Below are 16,770 nucleotides of genomic sequence, written 5' to 3'. Positions count from 1 at the left end.
CTGACGTCATCAGCTCATAGCAATCGCTATGGAATGCAATGGCCACCGTAGATGTCTAGTCAGCTGCCCATGTTCTACTTCAGTCTGTTATTTCGCTTCGCACATGGACGTCACAATAAAGCCAATGTACCATGTGTCTGTAATTTGAGTCCATACAGGCTCCTCCGTTGTTTGTGTATTATCATATCAATCTGATCGGGTATACTGGTTGTAATACCCTGGAATACACCGGAGTTATGAGAGAGCGCATCCCCCCGAATATCTAAGATTGGAGGGAAAAATCCCAAGAGGTGGAAATGACGCGTCACCATCGGGGTTACTCTACGAAGCTCGTGACTGGTTTGTCCCACAGACCGGTCTCGTAGCCTGCAGCACACTGTACAACAGCCCCGATCTGCAAGCACGCATACGCGTCTGCAGATTGTCCTACACATATATTTCGCAGATAGCAAAATGTCCTATACATAAGACATTACTCCGCGGGTTATGAGAGTTCACGGGCGCCATTTGGCGTCTGACCTTTTATATCCTTTCACAAATCTACGCACGAAATATCCCGTTTTCACGGTGCTGGTTGACAGACATAAGTTCATCGAGCAATGCATGCAGCTGGTAGCTGTGTGCATGACGGGGCTGCCAGTGCATGACCATCTGGGCGATGGAGGTTGATTTTATACGAGATGTGCAGGGACCAAATGGACGGCTGTTCATCTTAGTTGCGGCTCGTCTTTCGTTGTGCACCCCTTGAAAGTGTGTTTATGCAAGCCAAAACAGCTTCAGGTAATGCCAGGCTGCAAAGAGGGCTCTGAGGCCGTCATTGTGATTCAGAATGACGTTGCTGACGATTACTTCGTCCTTTGATCCCCTGTAATGGCTTATGACGTCATTTGCCAGGAGATTGGGATGCTCGGACGGCGTTTTTTTCCCGGAAGGACGCGTTGAATCCTGTGCATCGTCTAACACATTGCCGCTAACGACAAACCCCTACGCATGGTGTTCCGGCAGGGCAGTGGTTAAGCTGCCTGCCTGCGACAACAGAGGCACTGGGAGCCATTCCCCTCCCCCCCCCCCCCCCATCCCCTTCCCGTGCCCGCTCTTCCTGCCAGCGTGAGAGGCAGACGACGCCATACAGTTTTAGCAGTTGAGTGAGTCGTAAAGCCCCAATAGCAGCAACAGGCAACCTCTGCGCATGGAGCTCCAAACGACGGTCATCTGGCAGTCCGGCAGAATAGTTCTGCCCTGACAACTCCGGCTTTTTTCTCATTCGAAGAGCCCCAAGGCTTGTTTAGTTTGTGTGTGGCGCACGTAAGCGCTACGGCTATTTCGCTCCATATTCCGCGCCGTCTTTAGTTATGAAGCCAAAGCACAGCCGGTAGCTAGTCTCGAAGCTACAGACCCTCGTCCGTGAGGCCAGCAAGCTTCCGCTGATCAAAGCCGCCATACCACGGGCAGGACGTTTGCGACCCGTAGCGTGCATGTCATCTGTCCTCAGTGGCATGAGCTCCCACCATTACTGTCAGTTCCCGGCAGTACCTGCGCGCTAACACGCCCCGCCCGACAGCACGCGCCCCGCCTGACAGCATGTGCAGCAGGCGTCGTCCGTGTTTGGCAGAGGCGGCGGGTCAGAGCGGCAGATCCGGGATAGTTTACGGCACGGCCCGCCCCGCAGCATGCGGCCCACGCGCCGAGCGGCCACGAGCCGCGTGTCGCGTGTCACGTGACTGCGTCACGTCGCTTCTCACGAGCGGCTTGACCCCGACCGGAGGTCCGCCCCACGCCACACGCGCAACGGCGCCATTGTCATGCACGATTGCAGCCGTTATTGAGGCGTTCATCTGGCAGAGCTGCAGTTGTGACGCAGCTCCGTGATTTGCATCGGTCGATGTAGTCAGCGCGCCGCAGCGTTGGCGAGCTATGCCCGTTCTACCTGCGGAGCGCGCTGTCGGTGGTTAAGCTGGTCAAATCAGGTCTGTGCTGATCAGTGCGCTGTAATTGCAAGTGCAATCACATGCACCTTACCATCGTGGGAGATCACGCCAAGCCACGGTCAGCTGCATGACTTGGCAATAAGCTCGTCCTAAATCGGCGAAATGTTACGGGACTCCGCCCTAAGCATGACGCATGCTCATCTGAGTCTCAGACGGAGTCCCATTTCGAGCAGAGCGATTTACCATTTTCAGCGGACGCGCGGGTGTGGCGCGTGACTTGCTTGGCCATGACGCACACTCGGCCAGGCTGACCGGCGCGCTGGCTAGGTTGACCGGCGCCCTGGCCAGCCTGACCGGCGCGCTGGCCAGCCTGATCGGCTCACTGGTCAGGCTGACCGGCGCGCTGGCCAGCCTGACTGGCCGCCCACGGTGACCCGCTGCCCCGGCCGGCCGCCCAGGGTGGCGGCTGCTGTCTCGGCCCGGCCACCCGTGCGGCGTCAATGCGAGAACGCGTGCTGTCTGGCCGCGGGGTGTGGACTGTGTAGCGTTGCAGCTGTTTTCAGTAAGATGTGTTGTTTTGGACTGGGCTTTCGCTGCTGAGTGGGACGAGCGCGCACTTCCTGGGTGGTGTAGCAAATCAACATTGTTAGCCATCGCGCTCGTCTCACTCGCAAATAAACCAGAACGGTTTGATGCAGTCTAGGGATGGTCGCCGCAGAGAAACGTCCGAGTGTAGTCGCTTGCAGCTTACCTTAGTGTGAGAATACGCCGAGCCACGGCCAGCTGCGGCAACCGCACAAGTTTCTCTTTGCTGGCACTCACGTGAACCAACCAACGGCGGCTGCAAAGACCCAATCGGCGAGAAATACTGGGCCAAACGGTGCTGGTCGCGATCGCTACAGAACAAGTGCTCCGGTTGGTTGCGTGTGCTATATTAATGGAACAGGCAACGGAACCGACGTCTGGCCAGCTCCCCCTTTCTGGGAACCAGTTCTCGACTGCTTATACACTATCGCCACAAAGGAAATTAAACGGCCATCGCAGATTTATAGGGATCCCCTACACAGCAGGAGAAAGTGTCTCACCATCCGTCGTCGCCCAGTTTGAGGCCATCCCCGCGCGACTGAACCGTCCTCAACGGTCCCGTAAACTCTCACTTGTTCACGGAACAGCCGCCGAGTCGGAGCCGCGAGGCGTCCGAAAACACCGCATTCAGCAAGAGACAAAAAGATGCTGAACACTTCACACACGAGCGGGTAAACAGAGCAGGTCGAAGCCGTCAGCAGGCCAGTGGTGAGGTGACGCCGGCTGGCCTCCCGCTGCCGCCGCCAGAGGCGGTAGGCCGGTGGTGAGGTGATGCCGGCTGACCTCCCCCTGCCGCCGCCAGAGACAGAAGGCCGGTGGTGAGGTGATGCCGGCTGACCTCCCCCTGCCGCCGCCAGAGGCAGTAGGCCGGTGGTGAGGTGATGCCAGCTGACCTCCCCTTGCCGCCGCCAGAGACAGTAGGCCGGTGGTGAGGTGATGCCGGCTGACCTCCCCCTGCCGCCGCCAGAGGCAGTAGGCCGGTGGTGAGGTGACACCGGCTGACCTCCCGCTGCCGCCGCCAGAGACAGAAGGCCGGTGGTGAGGTGATGCCGGCTGACCTACCTCTGTCGCCGCCAGAGACCAGCCGTCGCCGCTGCGCCGTTACACCGTCACACGCCGTCACGGTACTGAGGTCAGCGCGTGTCGGGTGACGTGGCGGTGACGACAGCCGGCCGCGTCGTCCGGCTGCCCCCCCCCCCCCCCGGCGTGATGCAGGACAGCTTTTTGCGCGTTGTTTGCGGCCGCGTGAAATCTGTCTTCGTGGTCTATCTGGCAAGTCACGCAGTGACAAATCGCAAACGCTTCACTGAGAATGCGGACCTGCAACCACGAGGTACGCACCATGCGACGCGTTATCCGAGAAAAGCACTTGTTGTGGAGACTTGAAACGGAGCGCCGCGCCTATTTGCGGCTCGCCTTTGGGCGAGCCGCCTTGCCTTGCTTTGCGGCTTGCCTTTGGGCGAGTCACTGCGCCAGGTGAGTGCGTGCCGCATCCGCCCGGCGCACGACGCCCGCCGATGACGGTGCCGTGATGACGTCACCCGCCTCCGGTGACGGATGGCGGCTGGCGGCGCTGCCGTGGCGCCGCCACGCCGGCTTAGCCTGCTTCTGGCGACGGCGCCGGAGTGGGCCGGTCCCACGCGGGGCGCACGCAGCGTCTGCGGAATGGGGGTGTCTCACGGGCGACCGTGCCTCAACTGGCACACGGCGTGTCCCAATGGCTGTTGTTCCGTGACTTTGCACCTCTTCAGTCAGTTCACGAGGGCGTCTGGAAGGATGCGAATCTTCCGGACGAAACGAATGCGGTGGCTATTATGTGAGGCTGAATCGCATCATATGATAGGCACGTCTGAGACAGTAACGTCTCTGTGCCATTGGAGTTAAGGTGAATGCTTGCTCATGGATATTGAGTTGGTCTTTTTTCCGCCAAAGAGTTCAGTCAAGTTGGGATACTCTGACAGTAGCTCAATATTGGATGGTAATGCGCTTATAAGGGAGATCAAAACTGGGAAATGAAGGGCTTCGGGAAGTCAAGTCCATTTGATAGCCACAGGGGTATCCTAGATGTAGGTGTTAACCTCATGTTGTCGGTCAAAACACACTGTTAGCAACCTTTCCCATCATGAAGCAGCCTTAAAAACAGTGAGTGTTTGAATCGATGCCGTTTAAAAGGATGCGCACTGGTTGTTCACTTGATGTTGCAGAGACAAAGGAAATTCCACTGCTTAACATGAGAGAGCGGTAGAGATAAATCCGTTTAGTATTCGTTACATCATGTGACCTGTCATAAAGAAAGCGAATTAGAAAATTGGAACACGAGACCAAACAGTGCCAAGAATTGTATACTTCGCTTCTTTAGTGATCTCACATCATAAACTTGGCGCCCTCTGGGAGCGAATGTTTCATTTTAGCATGTTTCATTGTGCGCGATGACCGAGTACTTCCATCTTCACCCGCCGTCGCTGGCGAGTGCTTGCGCGAAAAATAGTAACGAAGTGACATCGAATCATACGTGGTACAAAACGGACAAATCTCCGACTGGATTTGAATGAGCCATTCTGTTTTACTTTATGATCGTTGGAATTGATGAAAGCCAACGCACGTGACACGATTAGTGCAGGCAATGTAGTAGATAAATGATATTTGCCATGCATGTTCATGGTGCGTGTCTGCGCCATGAAATGGAAAAATGGCATGGCGACCGACGGTAGCAGCGATGTCCCATTTGCTACAACTTTTGTTCATGCGCAGTGTGCACGCATGGTCCTAAAATAGGAAAAAGTATTGCTAAGTTATCCGTACTGTTTCACAAACCAAACACTTCATTACCATGGAATAGTTGACGGATCAGGCACTAGCCTTTTCACTCAGCATGCGCAAGTATGTGCCACCGTTAGATATGTATTGGGTATCCAACACTGCACCGCAATTTTTCTGACGTTCACCTTTAGTCAGAGAGAAACCTTTAGAACTGATTTGACACATAGCACGCAAGCGGTTGGTGCATGAGAGCCTCGGCGCTCCATAACCGGCGGCGCCGCCGCGGCCGGCCCATCTGCAGCCCTCTCCCTCGGTCTGCGGGAGCAGCTGCCCATATGGGTCGGCGCGCGCCGGCCTGCGCCGCATAAATCGCCGCCCGGGCAGCGGCCGGGCCGGGCGGGCGGTGCCGCCACCCCCTGCCGGCCGCGGCCGCCGCCCGAGCCGGCCGCTGACCGCCCTGCAACGCCGTGAAGTGGGCTTAGGACGCCCGCGTGCCGTCAGCCGGCGGGCTCGGCGGCCGACCGAGGAGGGTGTCCGGGGCCGGGCCGGTCTCCGGGCCTCGGAGAGCACGGCGCGACCGCAGAGGGCGCCGCGGTCTCTGCAGAATCGGGCGCAGACGGTGGCGCCCGAGTGCCAGCGTGCTAGAAACCGCTCATTGAGCGGCGGCGTCTCCAATCAGACTCGACATGAGCGGCTGAGAGTCACGACCGCCCATTGAAGACGCACTTCTGAATGCACCCGCTCGCTGGCTCTAATTGGCAGCCGCGACCCGATCGTCGCTTCCCAAACGCGGCGCGATGCGCGCCACATTTGACTAACGGAACGCCGCACTAAGAGCGCGACGCATTTGGCGCAGCGGCCGGATAATGGCGAGACAATATCAGCTGCCGCTCGTGTCTCTGCAGTCTATCTGGCGTCATCGGAGGGCGCCCCGCCCAGCGGCTCGGGCCGTTAGCGCGGGACGCTCGTAAAAGCCGGCCGCTGGGGCGTCCAGCTGGCAGTAAACCCGGCCACGTCGGGCTCGAGTGCGCCGCGCAGCCTCTGATTGAAATACGCCGATCAGGTCTGAGCGCGGGGCGACGCCCAGAGCTGCGCCAGTCCGTGAGGCGGGCGAGCTGCGGACCCGTCCACCGCCGGCCCTGGCGGAGCGGCGAAACATGACATGACATGACATGACATGACATGACATGCGGCCACCGATCCGGTCTATTTCGGAGCTTGCTGATTCTGACGCATGTGCTGTGGAAGGCAGAGTTTGCGGAAGTGATTGAAATGCGGGATAAGACCGGAGGGAGCGCCGTATAACCATTTTTAGGTGCTCGTTCGGTTTGCAATGTCAACCTACAAGACGTTTCACAAAATGGCCGGGAGGAAATCGGCAAATGAGTTAGAAGGCACCACGCCTACATTGAACGACGCGCTGGGCTTATACTCGGTTCGCAGAAAAATGCTGGTTGGAGAAATTAATTTATTTTTCATTTTGTTGAAAGTGGGTATGTGTTTCCGGACATGCAACGTCTTCCATTCAACACCACCCTTCCCTTTCTGATCTCATCCACGCAGGCAGGTTGTGAAATTAGTCTGCATAAGTCCAGATATAGCAGCTATTTTGACGTAACCAGCCAGCTTCCCCACCTCCCGATCGAGCCCTTCCACATATGGACAGCAGTGTGAGCCCAGTTTTCGATGCTGACTGCGCCGGCAAAGGGACATCGTGGTGTGTGATCGCACATAGGTTCATCCCACAGCACTACAGCACTGATTGTTCTGGAAACTATCGTACTTCCAACTACTGCATACCCACAATTAAGCCTGCTCTCTCCCACGAATGTCCAACTGCATCTGCTGTGGGATTGAGCTCGAAACAATCTTATTTTAGCTGCCACAGGGGGCTGACCCCATGTCACTATCAGAATTGCAGTCTTTGGAGGCGCTGAATGCATTGCAGAATGCACGTCGTTGTTTGTGCAGGTTGTCAATACGTTACCTGTCAATAAACGCGCCGTCGGACAAATACAGCATTTAAGCCAGCAGACTGGCGTGCACAGCCCGAGGAACGGTCGCCCCATGATGTGCTCTGCCCTCCGAGTGGATCAGATCGGCGCCAAGCCGGCCCAGGTGGGTCAGATCGGCGCCAAGCCGGCCCAGGTGGGTCAGATCGGCGCCAAGCCGGCCCAGGTGGGTCAGATCGGTGCCAAGCCGGCCCAGGTGGGTCAGATCGGTGCCAAGCCGGCCCAGGTGGGTCAGATCGGCGCCAAGCCGGCCCAGGTGGGTCAGATCGGCGCCAAGCCGGCCCAGGTGGGTCAGATCGGTGCCAAGCCGGCCCAGGTGGGTCAGATCGGCGCCAAGCCGGCCCAGGTGGGTCAGATCGGTGCTAAGCCGGCCTAGGTGGGTCAGATCGGCGCCAAGCCGGCCCAGGTGGATCAGATCGGTGCCAAGTCGGCCCAACACTGTCGCCGATCGTGCGCTCATCCCGCCTTCTCGGCTCTTCCCCTCCCCGCCTGACCCACCCGAGCCTTCTGCGCCGACCTAGCACGCCTGGAGCCCGGAGGTGAGCGGTGAGCGGGAGGGGGAGGGGGGGGCTCCACTGCCCGGACCACCGTCCCTCTCTCCCTCGGCCGCGGGCGGATCCGCTGAGCGATCGCCGTCCGACGACCGCTGGCAGTGATCGGTGACGACCGGATGGCGCCGCTCGCGTTCGGCCTCAGACCAGTCCACTTGCGCGGGTAACCACCCACCCCCGCTGAGACCGCCGCCGGAGTCGGGGCGGCACATCACCCTCGGGTTCGGCCTCTGAGCGGGGCAGACAGGTGGCAGCGATGGGCTGATAGGGCCACACATCGGCCCTCGCCTCGGCTGGAGCACGCGTTGCACAACCGGATGTGACCCGGGTGGCTGGCCGCCCTGCGCTCCCGGCGGCGGGAGCCGGTGTCGGCGCAGCGGACAGCGCGCCGTAAATCTGCAGCGCTACGTGGGAGCGATGCGGATCTGGTGCGCCGGATCGTAGTACTTCCGATTGTCTCTGCGCGTCTCCGGTTTCTACCATTTGTCTCGGCGTGTCTGGCGGCGGCTGTGGCGGCCGTCGCCCCGGCCGCCTGGGCGGTGGTGACCCTCGCCCTTGCGTGGTCGCGGCCACCGGTCGTCCTGTCGCGCCAGGGACTGGGGCGACGCCGCGGCGTCGCCCCCGGTAGCGAGTCGGCAGGGTTCGGTCCTGCACCCTGAGCAGGTCAGGGTCCGATCTCGTACTCTGAGCGGGTCAGTGGCCGGTCCTGTACTCTGAGCAGGCCAGGGTCCGGTCCGGTACTCTGAACGGGTCAGGGTCCGGCCCGATACTCCGAGCAGGTCAGGGTTCGGTCCTGCACCCTGAGCAGATCAGGGTCTGGTTATGTACTCTGAGCAGGTCAGGGTCCGGTTCTGTAATCTGAGCAGGTCAGGGTCCGATCCCGTGCTCAGCGCAGGTTGGGGTCCGGTCCTGTACTCCGAGCAGGTTGGGGTCTGGTCCTGTACTCCGAGCAGGTCAGGGTCCGGTCCTGTACTCCAAGCAGGTCAGGGACCGGTCCAGTACTCCGAGCGGTCCGGGGACCGATCCTGCACTCTGAGCAGGTCACTGTACTCCGAGCAGGTCAGGGTCCGGTCCTGTACTCCGAGCAGGTCAGGGTCTGGTCCTGTACTCCGAGCTGGTCAGGGTCCGGTCCTGTACTCAGAGCAGGTCAGTAACCGGTCCAGTACTCCGAGAAGGTCAGGGTTCGGTCCTGTACTCCGAGCAGGTCAGGGTCCGATCCCGTACTCCGAGCAGGTTGGGGTCCGGTCCTGTACTCCGAGCAGGCCAGTGCCGCTTGTGTGTGAGCGTCTGCTGTCAGCCCGCGACGCCGGCGAAGTCAGCCACTGCCAGAGCCAGCACAGGGCACGATCCGTCCTGGGTCTCTGTCGCACGTGACGGGGGCAGCCTTGTGTAAGGAGGGGAGGTGACTGGATGCTGTCTATAATCACAGCATCACAGCTCCTAAACGACATCGGCACCGCATGACACAACAGCACGGTGCTGTGCTGGGTCCATAGGTCTGCATGTCCATCTCTACTTTGCTTGTACATCCTGGCATGCATATGCTATGCATACACTAATTGTGTATGCAAGGTTTTCTTCGCACAGAACGACCCGTTCCAAATATGCATATACTGTGCATTACCCTAGATGACAGATCATTGCATTACATAAGCTGGGTCTAGTTCAAGCATATTCTCGGAATGGCGACCACATGAAGCGGCGCACTGCGGGGCTGCATGCCCGGTATGTATGATATATGCTCCTTGAAATGCGAATACTGCTACAGGCACACACGCACGCCGCTCAGAACGTTGGAAAGTCTGCGTTCCACTGCGCATTAAGATATTGGTCCGACTATAGACAGGTTTGAAAAGAGCTGATGATCCATCAGTCCCGCATGAGATAAACCGAGTGCCGTTGATGGATATGGATGGGCCAGCTCCCGTCTGACGTCGCGTATTTTTGAAACTGAAGACGACCTGCAATAACTTTCGCTTTAAGAAGCTCCATCCTGTTCACGATGAGCTGAGCTGTGGCTTTTCTTCTCGATGAAAAGGCATATCAGACCGCGTCGGAAGTGCATTTTCTTGCTCTTTGAGTAGATCACCGAAAAAGGCATCCAGACCAGCAAAATATGACCCACATGAAATCAAGCTTCGAAACGCGCAATCGCCTGCGGCTGATCTAATCAGAAGTGGTTCTACCCACCGTCAGTAGGACAGATGAGCTCATCGGGCTGGTCATCATAAGCCTGACAAGCATGTCATACTTCAGCAGCGGATCACGTCCTGGCGCACCGGCGGCAGCACAAACCTCAGCAGCGGATCACACTCGCTCACGGCAGCTCCCGCAGATTAGCGAACATGGGACAAATCGCAGCGGATCCCGTCCTGGCGCACCGGCGTCAGCACAAACCTCAGCAGCGGATGACGCTCGCTCACGGCAGCTCCCGCAGATTAGCGAACATGAGAACTCGTAGCGGCAAGGGCCAGCGGCAACAGACAAGTCATGATTGGGGCCGATACGGCGCCATTTGCCGGCGCAGGCCCAGCCCATTGGTATTAGCAGCATGACTTGGCGCAGGGGTAGGGGACGATGCGCCTGGAGAAGGACGTCTGGCACCTGGAGAAGGACGTCTGGCACCTGGAGAAGGACGTCTGGCGCCTGGAGAAGGACCTCTGGCGCCTGGAGAAGGACGTCTGGCGCCTGGAGAAGGACGTCACTCAGCAGCGTACAGATGCGCGATGGTGGCCGGCCGCAGCTCAGACAGTCCGAGGCACCATTGCGCTGCATTACAGTTTTCAGTATCAACAATGGGATGCACTGTCTGACACTCTGCTCGTTTTTTGCTGAAGTGAACAACTGTTAAAAGCATGCAGTTGTTTATTTTGACCTGTAGTTGTATTTTTCTTCTTCTTTTTGCTGCTCAGCAATGTGCCTCACCCGCTGACCATGTTCAGCGATTGGCAGTATCACTACAGCACTGGCAAGCCTTAACTCCAACACGCAGCCATCACACCGCGTGTGACTCAGCTCAGCATGTAACATGCATCAGCTCAGCACCACACGCACGCGACTTCACACACGTCTGGATAGTTGCCCTCTGTTCGAACGAGCCTCCGGACGTGGAGCGTGACACCAGCCGTCGAGGTTTGGCGTCGGCGAGGGCCGCTCTTGTACCCGATCGCTGCGGGACGGCTAATTGTTTACCGTTGCGGAGGCAGCCCCCCGGCCTTGGGTACCTCCCACTCGGCGTTAGTAGTGAGGCGTTCGCCCCGACCTCGCAGTCGGCTCGCGAAATGAGCCGGGAGGAGGGGGGCTGCGCCGCGCCACCAGCAGCGGTCCGGCACCGCGGCCGGCTCGCTCTCCTCCGCTGCTGAGGTGGCGCCCTCGTTAAAGACGTCAGTGGTAATGCAGTGCGGCCCTAATGGATCATAGATCTGACGCTAGATAGGAGGCTAATGATCTGCGCTATCAGTATCAAACACTGACATGGCAAGATCGGGTTTTGCTGTGATCGATACTTCATAATCAACGCTAGAAAGTTATCTCATTACGTGCTTGATTTAAGGTCGGCTACACAACAACAGTGATGTACTGGACCGCGTCTTACGGCTAGAAATCTCCAATTAAGGCCAAAGAGTGGGGCTGGCTGCATCGTGCAGGGAGACGCTATTAAATTGTTTCAAGAAAACATCGTCATTCCGTGAGCCCGACAGCTGAGGGTGAGGTCTTTATAATACCAGGACCGCCAACGAAAGGCACGCGTAGCATTCGTGTTGTGGCATTCTTGCAACAACGATCACCAGCCAGGCGGTCCCTGCACTTGATGAGGAGGATTAACAATGCCAGTGCGCTGGTATTATTTACCCTGTGAATCATCCATCTCAACGTGTAGACAATATCGTCAAACCACGCTAAACCAAAAAGGATTGGAAAAGAAGAGTTTTTGGAGCAAAAAAGTTTGATATGGTTTCAGTATCACCCAACTCGGACCACTGAAAGAAGACTTCACAACTCACCAAGAGGGTCCTTGTATTTTGCGTTCACACGCCGCTTCCCGTTTGATGCACTCATTGCTACCCCTCAGAACGAGGCGAGCAGGAATGGAAAACCAGACAGATCAACTTCAACCTCCAAGTTTGGACTTGAAACAGTTAAACCGGGCTAGGGGCATCACCGCAGTGCGAGGGAGGAGACTCAGGTAACCTCTAGTGGCGCGTGCCCCGCGTGGTTCCCATCAGGTGTGTCTGGTCTGATATTTTTACCACACGTTTTGACTGATCCATACGCTGCCATACGACACGGCCCAAAGCGGCGTGGGCTCATGCAGACCAGTCTCCGATTTCGCTCGCTAGATCGTGATGACGTTTAGGCTAGCTAAGTTTGGAACCTTTCATGCCTGAATGGAACGTCTCAAGCTACAGCCACGACATGTCATTGACCTTTGACCTCATGGGTATCATTTGGGCCTTACGACGCACTCAGCTGCAAAGGCTATAGTCTATATGGCGCTATATGGCGTCGCTTGCCTCTCACCATGGCAGGCGGGGGGGGGGGGGGGGGATCGAGTCCAGTACCTCCGGTTTCTCAGAAGCGCAGGTTAACCTCTACACCATTAGTTTCCCAATCGGTATCAGTACTGTCACCTCGTTCAGTGTGCTGGTAGTGTAGTAGTTACGCGGACCTCCAATTTCTAGGAAACAAGAGGTAAGAGATCTAATTTGCCGTGGCGCCCACCCCTCCTGCCGGAGTGAGAGGCAAATGACGCCATATAGCCTCAGCAGCTGAGGTTGAGTGAGTCGTAACGCCCCTTGCCCCCCCCCCCCCTCTCACTATGACCCCGTTCTCATAGATCTGTGTGGTGATTAAAACTATGACACGCTCTGGACCATTTGTGGGCTACATCTTACTGTGTCTGACGATAATAAGGTGTAAGATATCACAGTATATTTTTCCGTCTCGTAGCTTAATAGGTCAGAACGTCTTCCTTTCGATCCACCCACCCGTCGCGGGGCGAGTTTCGAGTCGCTTCATGCGCCCGCTATGTGCCTTCGACAGGTATAGCATGCGGCCGGTGCCAGATGCAGTGTTCAAGGTCAGGTGGCCTCAGAGGGCAGGACTGGCCGTGACGGGCATTGCTGTAACTTAACTTTCGTCACCGAATGTTTCCGTTGGCCTGGGATTGCAGTGATCGGATGGTAAAGGTCAGGGCTCACGCAAGCACTGCTTAGCGTGAGCTCTGATCCCAGAAATCCCTCCATTCAAGAAGATTCGGATTAAATCTTAAAAAGAGCGTCATTAATTTACGTGATTTTTCCAGGCGTCAATCAGGGTTAGCATTACGTCGCTTCCACTTTTCAATTTGATGTGAAACTAGCTAGTGTGACCAAGACGTCGTAAAGAAAAATGCCTGGCGCGCGTTGATAGTGACAAACGAAGCCTATTAATGTGGCAAAGAAGAAACGACGTAATTAACATATTAAATCCAGTCCGTAAAATTGAAGTGCATGGCGTTTTTATCGCCAAATCCATCCAAGGACAGGATCATGACAGATCCTGGAATAAGCTCGAGTGACCCCATGTTGTCCCCCTTGAATTAAACGGTGGAACACTTTGATTTCAGCCGGTTTTGGTCCACAGGCACACTGACAAGCTAAGATAATACTAAGACGACGAACAAAAATTTGATCTGAAATGGTATTGCCATTCTGGGAGACATCCATGACGACATCTAGCCCTGAAAGGTGCGTAAAAATTGTCGAAGAAACGCAACCGCATCTCCGTTTTAAATGCAGCCCGACTCATAGTGCCTTGTGCTGATCTACCTGAGAGCAGGGCATGTCAAATCAAACCCTGAAGATCAGGTTATAAAGATCAGTAGCCGGTACTACAGCGCACGTGTACTTACTGCATCATTTGTGAATCCCACCGGGTGAACCACGCATGCAGGTGCATCAGGAACTGCTCAATTTTACCTCTATGTCAGTTAATATGTGACTGAAGAAAGGAGAAAATGGGTGAAACGTCAATATTTTAATGCATGCGTTTCCACGGTGAGGTTAACAATAGACGCGGTTTAATGTGCCATAAAGTTGACTTTAAAGTCAGTCCCAAGAAGATGCAGGGAAGGGGGCAAGGGGTCGGACGGACGGACGGATCGGCTCGGTTTTTGTGTTAAGATATCCCGGGCGGATCTTCCTTTCATGTCCACGTTGCACTATCAGACACTGGATACAAATGCAGTGTCATCAATAATTAAACGCTTGGGAACGTTACCATTCCCGGCATGGGAGGGTGAGGAGCACCACTGGAGACTTGAAAATGTGTCACGAGAAATCTACATTTAAAGCAGCAGGTATTGGTCTACTGCGATTATCGCAGACTGGTATGGGAGAGGTCAATATCGTTTGCCATAATGGAACGCTTCCCACAACACGTCTCCGATTTTATAGCATTGCTGAATGGTAAGCACCCTAAACTCACGATTTGATGGCATACCTACCAATTAAACTCTGCTAGGAAGACCATCAAATCAGGCTTCGACGAAAGAATCCCATTTACGGCCAGTCGTCACCGAAGTCTACACACACACATACTCTATGTAAATGTTCCAAACTATGCAACTGGCTCGTATTCCATGACAGATGACTTGCACGTAGCATATATTCTTGGCTGCGCCTCATATAACAAAATGCAAATATGTAGCGATGAGTTTGATCCCAAACCTATCTCAGCAAAACGCTGAATCGAGTTAACTGTTTTTAAGATAAAAACCACGAACGCATTTGTACCTAAGTTCGCGAGACTTTGTGGTCAGTTACCCGTGTCATCGATGGATCTGCGCTAGAGCTGCCAGCTACAGCTCATTTTCAGCGCGTCACAGTGTTGTGCGGTGCCGGTCGCGTTCGGCCTCCGCTCAGCCCTCGCGTGCTCCCAGCGTCCGTCCGCGGGTCACCTTCCGTTTCTCTGACCTGAGTGCCCCGCCCGAGTCGGAAGCACCGTCCCAGCAGACACAAAACAGCCGCCATATCTGCATGCTATCAGGGGCGCCGGTCGGTTTCACTGGTGGCACGCGCACTCACACGCGGGGTGGGCGGGGGCCGGCCAGCGCCAGCGCCAGCACCGGCCCGCTGCAGCCGCTCCTCAGCCCGCAGCAGCGCACAGTTGGCCAGCCGCGGACGCCGAGCGCGTTTAGTCTCTGTAGGCTTGGCGCAAACTGCTCGCTGTGCTTGGTGAGTTCTTGGTGCATTGATCACCGCAGGTGAGTTTTCGTTGGCTGTAGAGAACTGGCCTACGCACCCAGCACGTCGTCCTCCGAGGGCTTGTAATGGATTTTGGGTTTTTATTGACGAAGTCTCCGGTTTCTGAGATGGAATGTCGGTAAAGCTGCCGGCAAATTTGTGTCGTCAGCGCGCTGATGTGGAAGCAGCCGTGGAATGCGGGCACGCGGCAGCGCAAAGCGAGGTTTTTGCCTAACTGTAAAAGCTAGTTAGGAACCACCTGGAATAAGCATCGTGTATCCAGCGCTGTGGTCAGGTCACAGTCTGCACGGAATGCTGGCGCATGGCCAGAGCTCTGCGTCGTTAACGGGCGTCACACTACGATCCACCACAGCAGATCGTGGTCTGCAATATGCGATGCCCGCCGGAGCCGTTCTCCCACGCACCACCGGCGCCAGGTGGGTGGGCACCACGGGCGCCATTCAGAGTGGAGATCGCGCCGCGCCCGCGCAGCACAGGCCGAGGACAGGCTGCGCGCGCCTGCGTGCGCCTGTCCTCGGCCTGCACCGGGTGCCGGTGCCGGACAGCGATAGGAGACAGCTGGCGGCGGGTGCAGACGGCTGACCCTGACCCAGCGGCGAGGGGCGGCGCGGGGCGGCAGGGACCAGGCCCGTCCCCTCGCCGGCCAGCCGCCACCTGTCAGTGACGGAGCGGCTCATCCCTGGCCGACGGTGAGCACCGGCCCGGCCGCCGCCCGCGGCTGCCCTCGGCTCCGACAGGGCACAGGCGTGACCGAGGGGTGCAGCGGTTGAGCGTCTGGGCAGGCCACCATAGGTGACTGAATACTTGTTATGTCATCATTACGCGATGATGTTCAGCGGATCTCATAACATCAAGCGCCCGATGAGCATCACGATTCTTGGGTGATGAGCAGCTCGCCTGTGATGACATGGCCCAGTCGTGGGAAGAGTCGTCCGTGTCGGCGTGATTCGTTCGCAAGGAAGCTCCAGTGGGATGCGAACACCCGGTAGTAATGACGGGACTCAGATGGGATGCTATGACCCCGGCTGTGATGTGATGTTCGGGAAAGGGTGCTGCGACTCAGAGGGAGACCCGACGACGATCAGACCGCCAGGACCCTGACTCGTGGTCCAGATCGTGGTGAGATTCAGTAGTGAGCATCAGAGCCGCTAGTCATGACATCGGCCCCTGGTTAAACAAGCGGGCGGCTTCGGCCGCGTGACCAACTCATTTGCGACTTCGTAAACATGTCAATCACCCAGGACGTGGTGCTTCTTTACCGCGTTCTGCACAAAAAGCGCTTGTCTGAAACACGACACCCGACGAGAAGACGCGCGAGGTGACCCCGGTAGTCGGCGCTCTGTCTCGGTAGCAGCTCTACCCAGGGGTCGGGTTCCCGCCCTCTTGGTGCGGGCTGCAGGAGTAAGACGAGACTCGCCACCGGGAGTGGTGTGGCCTGCCGAGGTTTTGTCTTCGTTGCGCCTCGTTTTTCGCCGTTCTTCCTCGTTCTTCGGACGAGATTGCGCCTCGCTCTGCGCCGTTCGGCGTTGCCGAGGTGTGTGCCAGACACCGCTAGAGAGGGAGGGAGAGCTTTGAACATAAAACTATGAGGTCGTCATATTAATAGCGCGCCGGACTTGCCTCGCACTTGCGTATTGCGCACTCGTGCGATGCATCGGGATTGATCAGAGGGTGGACGTTGATAACT

Source organism: Pollicipes pollicipes, unplaced genomic scaffold (assembly GCF_011947565.3).
Source record: "Pollicipes pollicipes isolate AB1234 unplaced genomic scaffold, Ppol_2.1 Scaffold_4881;HRSCAF=5763_pilon_pilon_pilon, whole genome shotgun sequence".
Lineage (NCBI taxonomy): Eukaryota > Metazoa > Arthropoda > Thecostraca > Pollicipedomorpha > Pollicipedidae > Pollicipes > Pollicipes pollicipes.
The sequence above is the reverse complement of the archived record's forward strand: the minus strand, read 5'-3'. Positions refer to the sequence as shown.